The sequence below is a fragment of the Sus scrofa genome, chromosome X (assembly GCF_054392235.1).
Source record: "Sus scrofa isolate SSC_HxYL_T2T_F1_AM1 chromosome X, Sscrofa_HxYL_maternal_Yorkshire_Landrace_v2.0, whole genome shotgun sequence".
Classification (NCBI taxonomy): domain Eukaryota; kingdom Metazoa; phylum Chordata; class Mammalia; order Artiodactyla; family Suidae; genus Sus; species Sus scrofa.
In genome coordinates, this window is record NC_139401.1 from 29,177,784 (window position 1) to 29,190,273 (window position 12,490).

General features: G+C 34.1%; 1 protein-coding gene across 2 annotated transcripts in view; it reads left to right on the forward strand.

Moving 5' to 3' along the window:
• Window positions 1-12,490, forward strand: part of IL1RAPL1 (interleukin 1 receptor accessory protein like 1) — a 1,404,779-nt gene that overhangs the window by 1,113,635 nt on the left and 278,654 nt on the right. The window lies entirely within an intron of this gene.

The window sequence follows — 12,490 nt, forward strand, 5'->3', positions numbered from 1 at the left end:
AGTTAAAGCACTTGTTAAAATGCTTTAAAAACTGGAATAGAAACAACGTAAGTCTGCTTGTTCTTACCCAGAAAAGGGCCAGAAGAGAGAAAAGAAGAGAAGAAAGGAAAGGTCCAAGAGTGTTGTCACAAAACCATTGTAAAGACTACTTTAAAATTCTTGACTTCTGGGGTTAACGATCCAGCGTTGCCGTGAGCTGTGGTGCAGGTTGCAGACGCGGCTCGGATCCCGAGTTGCTGTGGCTCTGGCGTAGGCTGGCAGCTACAGCTCCGATTAGACCCCTAGCCTGGGAACCTCCATATGCCGCGGGAGCGGCCCAAGAAAAGGCAAAAAGACAAAAAAAAAAAAATTCTTGACTTCTGGTGCAGATCTAGTCTAATTTGTTGGACACCAACAAAATCATGAAGCTTGCTCTTTTGCTACAGCACTAAGAGTAAAATTTTATTTGTTTGTGGCCAGCTAAGAAACTAGATATGTGTAACTCTTCACAATTCTGGATTTAGAAACTTTATGAAGTGGAGGGGCTTTGACAGTTATCAAGGCAGACTCTTCTCTTTAAATTTATGAGAAAACAGAGACCAAAAATGGCTACATGGTTGATTTTAAATTTTATTGGAGTATAGTTGACTTACAAAGTTGTGTAAGTTTCACGTGTACAATAAATAGAATCAAATATACACATACATATATCCATTCCTGTTCAGATTCTTTTCCCATATAGGTTATTACACAGTATTGAATAGATTTCCTTGTGCTATACAGTAGGTCCTTGTTACTTATCTTTTAATATACAATAGTGTGTATATGTTCATTCCAACATCCTAATTTATCCTTCCCCCCAACATTGTTCCTTTGGTAACCATAAGTTTGGTTTGGAAATCTTTGACTCTGTTTCTGTTTTGTGAATAAGTTCTTTTGTATCATTTTTATTAGATTTCACATATTAGTGATCCCATATGATATGTATCTTTCTCTGGCTGACTTACTTTACTTGTATGATAACCTCTAGGTCCATCCATGTTGCTGCAGAAGGCGTTATTTCATTCTTTTTATTTCTGAGCAGTATTCCATTTTAATATACGTACCTCGTCTCCTTTATCCATTCCTCAGTCAGTAGACATTAAGGTTGCTTCCATGTCTTGGCTATTGTAAATAGTGCTGCAATAAACATTACAGTGCATATATCTTTTGAATTATGTTTTATCTGAATATATGCCCAGGAGTGGGATTGCTGTATCCTATGGTAGTTCTATATTTAGTTTTTAAGGAATCTCCATACTGTTCTCCATAGAGGCGCTCCAATTTACACTCCCACCAAAAGTGTATAATTTTATATCACAAAATTTACAAAAACAAACTTATCATCACCACCATCCTTATTATTATTAATTATTTTGGTTACTTACAATACAGAGATAGCATACAGCAGTAGTTTCAAATCCAGGTCATTCTTTCAGACAGACCTAGATAACAGTCCAAGTCTACCATTTACCTTTCCCATAGCCTTCAACAGCCCTCATTTTTCTAATCAATAAAAAGTCACCATTATAATACCTAGGTCTGTGGAGTTAGTATGATTATTTAATGAGATAATGCATGAAAAGATTAGTACATCACCTAGTATATATTAAGTAGTCAATATATGCTTTCCACTATTAGTTGAGATATTATAATGAGATATATATATACATATATACACGTATGTAGAGAGAATGCTGTATATACAAGGTTTAATGCTGTATATACAAGATATTTTAATGCTATATATATGTGTGTATATATATACATATATATACAGAAAGAGAGAATGCTGTATATACAAGATTTCTGAAATGTATTTTGAATGCCAATGATTGATCATGCTTTTATACTTATAAGTCTGCTACTATACAAGATGGATAATAATTTTAGACAATTAATTTCCATCTCCCATCTAAGAACAAAATATGCATACTAAATTTTTCTACTTAAATGAACTTAAGTTCATTTAGATTATTTAGAAGTTGATTTATATTATTTAATTCTTCAACAAAACTATGCAAATGCATGCAGTAAGTACATAGTCATAACAGAAAAAAATGATTCCTATCTTTAAATATCATGTGATGGACACTATGCCGCACAAATTAGTTAATAACTATCAAGAAGAAAGATTGAAAAATTACTTTTTTCAATGAAAGGAGTTCACATATAATATTTCTTAAGGCACAGTACAGCAGAATTTTGTAAAACAAAGCATCAAACCATTATACCTGTCAGGTTCCTCCTGCAGGTTTTGGGAACAGTTTTATTCATTTTATAGAAAAATCCTGCTTTTCCTGTGACAAGTACTATTATCACAAAGCTTTCTGAGTTGTTCTTAATCATCAAAGTTTACTAGCATAGAGAGATGCAGTGAGTATCCTATGTTAACACAAATTCTGAATTTCCAAAGTGAATGCCAGTTTATCAGAGATAAACCTATCAAAGAACATAATGGTGTAGAATATTAGAGGTTTCAGAATAATGGTATGTACCACATGACTGATGTTCATTAAAATATAAACTATACAAAGACCCACATCATTTAAAATTTGAATATAAAGAGAGATGTTCATCCATAAATATCCTCCTGAATTTTGGCTAAATGACTGAACATTCCTAAATTATATTCAGACTCATGAAAAATAACTCGTGCTTGAACATGATTACAAAAATAGGATACTAGCATTTTATGGTCTAATGTTAAAACACTTAGCATTCCAATCATACTTTACTCTACCAATTTGGCACGTTCCTACAGATTTGTGGGTAAATTGAATCTTCACAATTTCAGAGAAATATTCCCTTTGTTTTTGATTGATCTTTAATTGGTAGTAGCTTAACATGTTTGTTTTAAAAGGCTCTGTCTCTCAGTCTATTTTAAGCATCTGATGATAAATGAAAGATTTATATGCACAAGGGAAGCACTCTATTTAAAGAAATTCTGTGGTGAATAATTTTATATAAGAATCTTTTTGTAATTGAGTAATCATCCTTATAACTTTTCTCCATGTTAGTGAAGAGTTTTACATTTTCATAAGATGTGGTTCATTGATACAAACTGGCAAATTGTATTTCTAACTAACCCAGATAAAGGATCAACCACTTATCATTTCAATATGGCTTCTTCTTGTCTATAGGTAGAAACTGAGGTCCCCATTATGACTTTTTGCCTCCTCTGAGGAAATATTAAGTTTTATTCACTGGCTTAAGAATCACCAGTAATTCATTTTAATCTAAGTCTCAAAATTTGATGTGGTAGGGTAGATTATTTGAGTAATCAGACTGTCTCATGTTCAGTTGTGACTTAACAGTTCGTTTTCATAACAGAAGGCCATCCTACTACCTTATCTGCCTTGATTTCATTGAAATGCATCTTAATAGAATGACTTCCCATGGTGTCATTTGTTTTCCCATAGCTGTAACTGATATTTCTAATTTTAAAGAGAGCATTTTGCATTTTAATTCTTCTGGAATTGATATGTACCTTTTCATTACATCATCTATTGATCACTTTTTTCTTAGTGAATTCACATGTATTTAATAATATGTTTTTTTAATATGAAACTATATACCATGAAATTTGGTTTGTTACTTTATGAATGCCTCAACATTTCCATTTTGAGAGGTGCCTAAATGTATACTCCAAAACATGCTAGTTAAGCCCAATGCATTGGGTATCCAGAAAATTTTAAAACCTGAGCCTCAACAGCAAACTCTCAAGAAGCCTCTTTTACAATTCACCACACACAAGCCCAATTTAACTTTGTTAGAGGCACTAAGGATCTTTTTTAAAATTTATAGTTAAGATTTATAAATATTCATTATAGTATATATTACCCAATTGAATATAACTAAGGTAAAGAAAAGAAAAAAGCTTGATAAGAAGTTTTTATTTTCAAATGGTCTGGTCAGAAGATATCTCCCACTTCCCCTTCTGGTCCACAGTGAGCCTAAGAGGAAGACTTCAAGTTCTTGAGGATTCCAGGAGAGTCAATAATTCCCTCTCCCCTTCCACTTCCCCACAGTGGTCTTCTCCTCACACTTACCAGCAGGCTACAGGCTTTCTCACCCTTGGAGAATTTTTGTTCTCAGTTTAATAAAAGCAGGGCACTCATCTCAGACTTGGCTGACAAAGAATTGTGTTCATAGAAACTTGGCAGCTCTTTGAGTAGGAAGAGAGCAAAGGAAAGTACATGGCTTTCCTGGAAAAAAATTAAATCAAATGCATCCTGTCACATCAAACTATCACTCGAAATAGGGTACTTACAACATGACGTGTTCTAGGAAAATTTGAGTTGATTACCACAAATATTCAGTCAGAAGTGATTATATTAAATAGCTTAAGGAAAATTCAATGAAAGTATTTTTGTTTGCTCTTTTTAAAAGGAATATTTTAGTGTTTCTGATGAATGTATATTTCTGTTTTGATCAATTATCTTGGCAACTAAGACTTTTAACTTATCGATTAAATTTTTAAAGTATTTTCTGAATAATGTATCTAATTTTGGCCAAAATTACTTGAGGTGCAGTTAGACTATTATTTTGCACTCTGCTTATTATGTACAGCCTATTTATAAGTAATATGAATAGTTGCTTAAAAATTATGTCACATATTTATAGAAGGATTTATATAAAGATATGTTTCTTAGATATAAATGTAATTTGTATTGATGATTTTTTGAAAAAGCATCCTTCTGTGTTTCCTATGAATAATGTATTTTTATTCCAATGCTATTTATTAGAATTTGCCACTAATTAGAAAGGCAGAGTAACATTTTTATGTAATGGAAGAATAAAATAAGTGAATCATATATTGGATGAATACATGAACTGTTTGTTTCAGGTAATGTTTCATGTCACAGAAAAAATGTTGCTATATATCATTTAAGAAATGTTAAATGGAGGGGAAATTCATTGACAGATTCCAGGGCAGACAGGATTTTATTCCCTTTCAGTCGCTATTTATGTACATGAAATAAAATAGAGTATTGAGGCAAGTAGAGAAACAATTTGGAGGGAAAGTAATCCTAGAAAAGTTTATTTTTTTTTTCTCAAATAGATTGCTATTTCAAGCAGAGGTTAATTTAAAGAGGCCTTTTTTTTGATGCGCTTCCTGTGCCTAGATGATTTACACTTGAAAAATCACAGGTTCTAATATCTCCCTGTCACAAGCCTTAAACCACTTAAAAGGCAGGAATAATGCTGGCCTCAAGGATTATGGGAATAATGCTAGATTTTTCAGTTTTTCTTCTCTACTTCTCTCTGCATTTATTTTTTCTTTTTTAAAGAGAGATGAAGGGTGACAAGGGGAGCATTCTGAGTGAGTATATTGCTTTGCTCAGGAGGAACTCTCGCTGGAGTTTTGCTTTCCCTGAGGAGGAATTCTAATTGGCATAGATTCAGTTATAGATCTAAACTTTGAGCTGATTACTATGGCATGAATGTGAGGGGCCTTGGTTCAATGGCTCTTGTATGCTCCCTCTCCCCTTTGATGAGGAAGCCTATATGTTTGTGTAAATACATGAATGTATGTATGTATGTGGGAATGGGGTTTGTACCAGTCGAAGGTGGAGGAAGAAGCAGTAGTTATTACAGAGGCTATGTTTTCATATTCAATATTTGTTCTCTTTAAAGTTCTTGATTAATCCACATCTTATTCATTTAGCTGTCATCTTTATTATGTCTCTTCATTAACTTAGTGGGGGCAGAACTAGCCAGCATGATACCTTTAAGTGTAGTCTCTCAGACTGACTTCCTTGCCTCTCCTCGCAACAGATGATACCCCTTCCTCTGTATCTATAGTGCATACTCCTCAGCTCCACCTTCATTCATCTCACTGTTGTATCTGACTGGGTGTTATGGTATCTCTCAACCTTGAACCTAATGTCAACCATAAACCAAATGTCAGATTCTCAGTTGTTAAAGACATTTTCACATAAAAGGTATGGTTCCCGAAAAGATAGAAGTACTACAACATGGCCTATAAAGTAAAGTTCATGGAATATAAATGAGTTGAGTAAGGCCATTTGTAATGCAATAAAGAATAGGAGGGGCCATGGTGAAGTGAGGAGCATATATCCTACCTAAAGTAATTCAGATTCATTTTTCATACCTTATGGGCCAAATAAAACATGCCTGGTGCATAATTTCAGTCTAACGGCCTCAGTATTTGGTCTCTTGATTAGTAGCTCCAAGTGTTTGTACCACCAAATACAGTTATACTATGAAATGTTTAAAAATCATGTAGGTTTACAGTATGATCTGGCTTTAGAATGGTTGTCATGGAATATGAATCTTAGCCATCATATTATAGATAGGAACATGCTACCAACTGATTTGTAACATGTTTGGAACAATTAATACAATAGATCTATTGTCTGAGAATCAAGGCGTTTAGAGCAACACAGTTAATGATGATAGGAGAGTCACCCCATCAGGTGATACAAGAATTATGGAAGTAATCAAATGGGAAAATTCTCTTTAGTGATGTGGTCCTAAGTAATGATACCTATTTTATTTTCATAGGCTTTCTAAGTTGATGAAAGTAGAAACATCTGCCAGTTATCCCAGCAGACATTTTTTTACTTAGTCTTTTCTCTACAAATATTCCTTGGATATATCTTTGGTCTGAAGGCCTCATACTTGAGAATGATCATTGCCTAATTCACTTGCAAAGGTGTACCAAGAAAGGGATGGACTATATGATACATAATTATCCTTGCCTTATTCATTGGAGCCTACACATAGTGGCTTTCATGAGTTTAACGTAGTCATCATTTCTATGTATCATCATCAGAGTAAAGAGTTGGGCAACAGAGAGTAGGAAACCTCTAATGGAAATTAGAATTTTTAGTTCAAAGTGCCACAAAGTTAAAACAGAATCAGTTTTCAGACTCTTGGTTTATTTTGGTAAGAAAATTATCTTTGTAAATCAGAACAATATTAGATTTACTGCTTAAAAATATTATGTTTGTCTCTTGCCTCAAAGATAAAGGATGATTTCTTCACGTTCTAACTCCATTTTATCTCCACGGATTCTTTATACTCCTGCTAAGCTCAAACCATTGGTCAGGCATTCTTGATCATACCATTAACTTCCATGAACCCATCCTTTGCACATATTATGGCTGCCATCTGGAATTCCCTCTCCTGACTCTGACCCTTGTGCCTATCTACTCAAATTTTAAGATGTATCTCAATGTCAACTTTATGAAGCCTTCCCTAACTCCTCTGCAGAGTTAAATAGCACTTCTTAAATACTACCAATATTTTTCAAACTTTTATTAGAGTATTTTGGTGTACATATTGTCATGTGTCAATTTCCCTTGCTACACTTGGAACTCTTAAAGAATGGACTACATTGTTTTCATCTTCACATTCCTAATATGTTAGCCAATGCCTAATACACAGAAGTATATGAATGAACAAATAGTGTAGCATTTACTCAGCTTTAGTACTCATAGATAAAAAACAATATTTATAACTCACCCTTTTTAAGTAGATGCATACTATAGAGTGACAGAATAAACCAAACTAAAATGGTTGGTTTTGATTTGATTGCCTGGTGTAATTAAAGATTCTCCTTGATGGGTGAAGGAGACAGATAAAGAAAGCCCTAGGAATCTGAGCTATGAAGATCTAACTGGGAAGCCCGGCAATAAATCAAATCTAGATCAGACAGAGAAGGAAAAATCAGATGGCTATTGAAGGTCAACAGAGCTGAGTTTGGAGAAATAAACAGAGATTAAAAGATACAGTTACACCTCAGCCAGGAAACTGCTCAAAGCTAGAGAGTTAAGTGGGATCTTGAGTTTAGAGCAGATGTCTAAAGTTTAGACAAGTTGACTCCATAATCTTAAAGAACCAGAATGAGAAATTGATTCACTAGTTCCATTTACTGCTTTGCTATTAAGTGTCTATTGGGCACAAGTCTGCAAACAGCTACATATATAAATGGTAGGTAGGTGAGTGGGTAGATATAGATGTAGATGTAGATATAGACATGAGCCTGTCTACAAAGACTTTATTTTACAATATTGGTTAACCTCAGGGATGGTCTTTGTTCCTCAAGAATAGGTTACGAATTTCTGTACTTGTTTATGGTTTCATCTATGAGTGAATGTAGGCTCACATTTACATGAGCTTTTTAATCAACCCAAAAGTCAAAACCTTGTGGGTTCGGCTTTCCTTGGTTAATGATCATAATCTATCTTTGCTCTTAGAGTATCTTACATTTACAAGGCGTTTTCATATGTTGTCTTATTTCCTCTTTTCAACAGTCTGTAATGTTTGTATTGTGGTTCCATTTTACAAACTGTGACTGAAGCTTATGTGCTATACTTCTTGGTACATTTGTATACACTAGTGAATTGATTATTGTTTCTTTCTTCACTCATTTGTTAAATTTTAATTGTGAACAAATGTTCTCTTAAATTCTTGACCCTTATGTACTACTGACTGCTTCATTTTATTTTATCCCACTGCTAGCAGAGTCTATGTCTCATCAAATAGAACATTTAGTAATAGTGCAACTGAATATGAACTTGTCCTTGAAATGTTGCTTAGTTTTTGTCCCCATTCATATAGATATCTCCTGGATCTACTTCTGTTCATCTTTTCCTTCTATTTTCTCATTCCTTTTTTTTTTTCTACTTCAGCTCTCTTAAGTACATTTTAACAGACACTTTTCTTCTTCCACTGATCTTCAAGCATGAAATTTCTTTTCAAGGCACTTAAGAATATGGAAGTACTTATAACATTCATGAGCAGAGTGTCCCGTGAGCTGCAAAAGTTAATGTGAAAAAAACAGAAGGGTCAGTTAGTTCATCAGATTTTTAAATTTTTAAAAACAGCAAGTTATAATCCTTTCTTAAACAGCAAGCAAAAATCAAGTGGTCTCATTTTACTGCTTAAAATAGACCAAGTAAAACTAATAATTAACTTGGTAATTTACTGACTATTAATTCCCTGCCTGCACACAATGTTGGCTTTTGTTAACTTAGGATTCACATTTTCTTTCTGAATATAATTATCTGACTATACATAGATAAATAAGTTAAAGCCAACTAATGACTGTTTGAGAATTTAAAGTTAAAAACTATGTAGACATTAGTAAATCATCCATTTAGAAAACCCGTAACAAATGGAGTAAAATTTATGTTAACCTATAAGTTGGACTTATGGTATTTTTATGACATTTACAGTGCACCTTGCACATAGTTTGTAAATATATGTTAACTGTTAAAAACTTGGTATAGTTTTCGTAGAAAAAGAACTTCTTTTATAATGTAAATGAGCGCTGCACTAACATAACAAAGTAATTTGCAATTTTTCCTATGTGCTGACATTTACTAGGTCAAGGCCCCATAAGCAATAGTATCAAAAAAACTTCCACCAATTGTGAAAATGATTACAAGAATGAAAGTAGCATAGTAAGTTAACACTATGTTTTAAATTTCAGTGACTAAAAGGACCTAAGCATTAATTTATTTTATTTTCATTATAACATAATATTGAAAACAAGTTGGAAATTGACTTTATTCTAGCTTATTAGAACAGTTTCTCAATGGGGAGACAAGACTAAGATTTTCAAAGTTTATTGAAATAATGATCAATTCTTCTCTGAAATTGAGAGGAACATTTTGTATTCAGTTTAGTAATTGAGAATACATGCATTTAAATTATTTTAATATTATAGGTTAACATTTTCAGTTTTAATTTAATTTTTTCCTCTAAATAAAGAGGTCCTTGGCATCACAGTATAGTGACATAAGCCACTGGGTCATTCTTCCCCTAATTAAATGAGAATCTCAGTGGCCTTGAGGATCTTCCTCTCCAGCTGTCTGTAGCAATGACTTTTAAGGAGGAATGAATGACAAATACCTGTAAAGCTTTTACAAAACATATGCACCTCGTTTCTTAGCTCCCCTGCCTCCCCGTGCTTGAAATTTTAATTTATGATCCAAAAGGGAGGCTGAGAATCACTGTTCTCTGTTCTGTTTGGACTTTTTAAGTTCTGTAAACAGAAAATTCTATTTTTTTTTTATTTTTAACACCACACCTGGGGCATATGGAAGTTCCTGGGCTAGGGGTCAAATCAGAGCTGCAGCTGCAGCCTTTGTCACAGCCATGGCAATACCAGATAGAAACCTCATCTGCAAACTTTGCCACAGCTTGCAACAATGCAGGATCCTTAACCCACTGGTCCAGGCCAGAGATCAAGTCTACATCCTCACAAAGACAATGTCAGGTCCTTAATCTGTTAAGCCACAATGGAAACTCCAAAAAATTCTATTATGTATCTATATCACGATATGTATATGTCTAAATCTGTATCTATCTACATCTATATCTTTTTTTATTTGGTGTTTTACCAGTCATAATCATGATTTCCATACTTTCTGGAGTGCTTTATTATGCAAGTAAGGGAGCTAACAGACACGAACACATCTGGGTTATTTCATCAGTCAGGTTGTTATTGCCAAGAAAGAGAGACTCTCTAACTCTGGCACAGAGGGTAGAAATGAGATCTGAATATCCTTCCAAGTGAAAACTATATACTATACTGGGGACTGAAGATGGGGATGAAGTAGAGAAAGAAGGTACTTCTCAAAGCCTAGTGAAAATTCAGCAACAATTCACTTACCCTACTGAAAACTTATCTTGGTATCTCAGTTTCCTGTGACTGCCATAACAAAGTGCCACAAACTTGGTAGCTTAAAACAATGGAAGTTTATTCTCCCAACCATTCTGGAGGCCAGCAATCTGAAATCAAGGACTACACTGCCTCTGGAGGCTCTAGGAAATAATCTTTGCTTCATTCAATGTCAATTGGCTATCAGCCTCCTAGACTTGGAGTCACAGCACTCCAACCTCTGGCTTTGTGGTCACCATTGGCCTCCTGCTCTTCTCTCTCTCTCTCTCCGTGTGTCTGTGTGTGTGGGTGTATGTTTTGTCTTCTGACTGTCTCAAATCTCCCTCTGCCTTTCTTTTGTAAGTCGCTTGGCATAGGATTTAGGGCCTACATGGAAAATTAAGAGTGAGCTCATCTCTTTCTGACTTACTTCACTGAGGACGTAAGACAAATACCATATGATATCACTTATATCTGGAATATGATATATGGCACAAAGGAACCTTTCCACAGAAAAGAAAAATCATGGACTTGGAGAATAGACATGTGGTTGCCAAGAATGAAGGGGAGGGAGTGGGAAGGACTGGGATCTTGGGGTAAATAGATGCAGAATTTTGCCTTTGGGATGGATCAGCAATGGGATCCTGCTGTGTAGCACTGGGAACTCTGTCTAGTCACTTATTATGGAACATGTAGTGTGAGAAAAAAGAATGTATACATGTAAGTGCAACTGGGTCACATACTGTACAGTAGAAAAAAATATATATATATATAAATAAATGGTAAAAAAAGAGTGAGCTCATCTCAAGAGCCTTAATTTAATTACGTCTGCAAAAAAACCCTTTTTCCAGATACAGGCGCATCTTGGAAATATTGCAGGTTCAGTTCCAGAGCACTACAATGGAGTAAATGTTGCCAAAAATGTTCATCACAAGAGTTTTTTGGTTTCCCAGTTCATATTAAAAGTTATATTTACACTATACTGTCATCTGTTAAGTATGCAGTAGTGTTATGTCTTAAAAAATATACATAACTTAATTTAAAACACCTTATTGCATCGAAGGTAACATGAGAAAAAGAATGTGTGTATATATATATATATATGTCTGGGTCACTTTGCTTTACAGCAGAAATTGACAGAACATTGTAAATCAATTATAATACAAAAAATTTTTAAAAATAACTTTTTGCTAAAAATGCTAACCATCCTCTGAGCCTTCAGGGAATTATAATAGTAACATCAAAGATCACTGATCAAAGATCACCATAACAAATATAATAATAATGAAAAAGATTGAAATATTGTAAGAATTACTATAATGTGACACAGAGACAGGAAGCAATGCTGTTTGAAAAGTGATGCCAATAGACTACCAATGCACAGTTGCCACAAATCTTCAGTTTGTAAAAAGGACTACCATTTCTGCAAAGCACAATAAGATGAAGCACAATAAAACCAGATATGCCTATAAAGTAACATTCACAGCTTCCAGAAATTAGGATGTAGACATATCTTTTGGGGGCCAGCATTCAAACCGCTATGGTTTATATCACATGTTCTACTACATTCAAAAAAAATTAATTTGGTATTATGTAAAAGTTCACAAGATGAATGAACAGTGAAGTATTAATAAGAGCTTTCACTCAGTAATTATCAGGGCCTGCTCCTATGTGTGTGTGCCCATAGCATGCATGTGTGTGAGTACATGTGTGTGTTATATTTTGTGGTCTTTTATTTTTCACCTGAAGGGTACTTTTTCCAGGTAGCCCTTGAGGTTAAATTGGGAAAGATATTAGAAGTTGTCCATAACAGAAGAATTTTAAAGTGCCCAA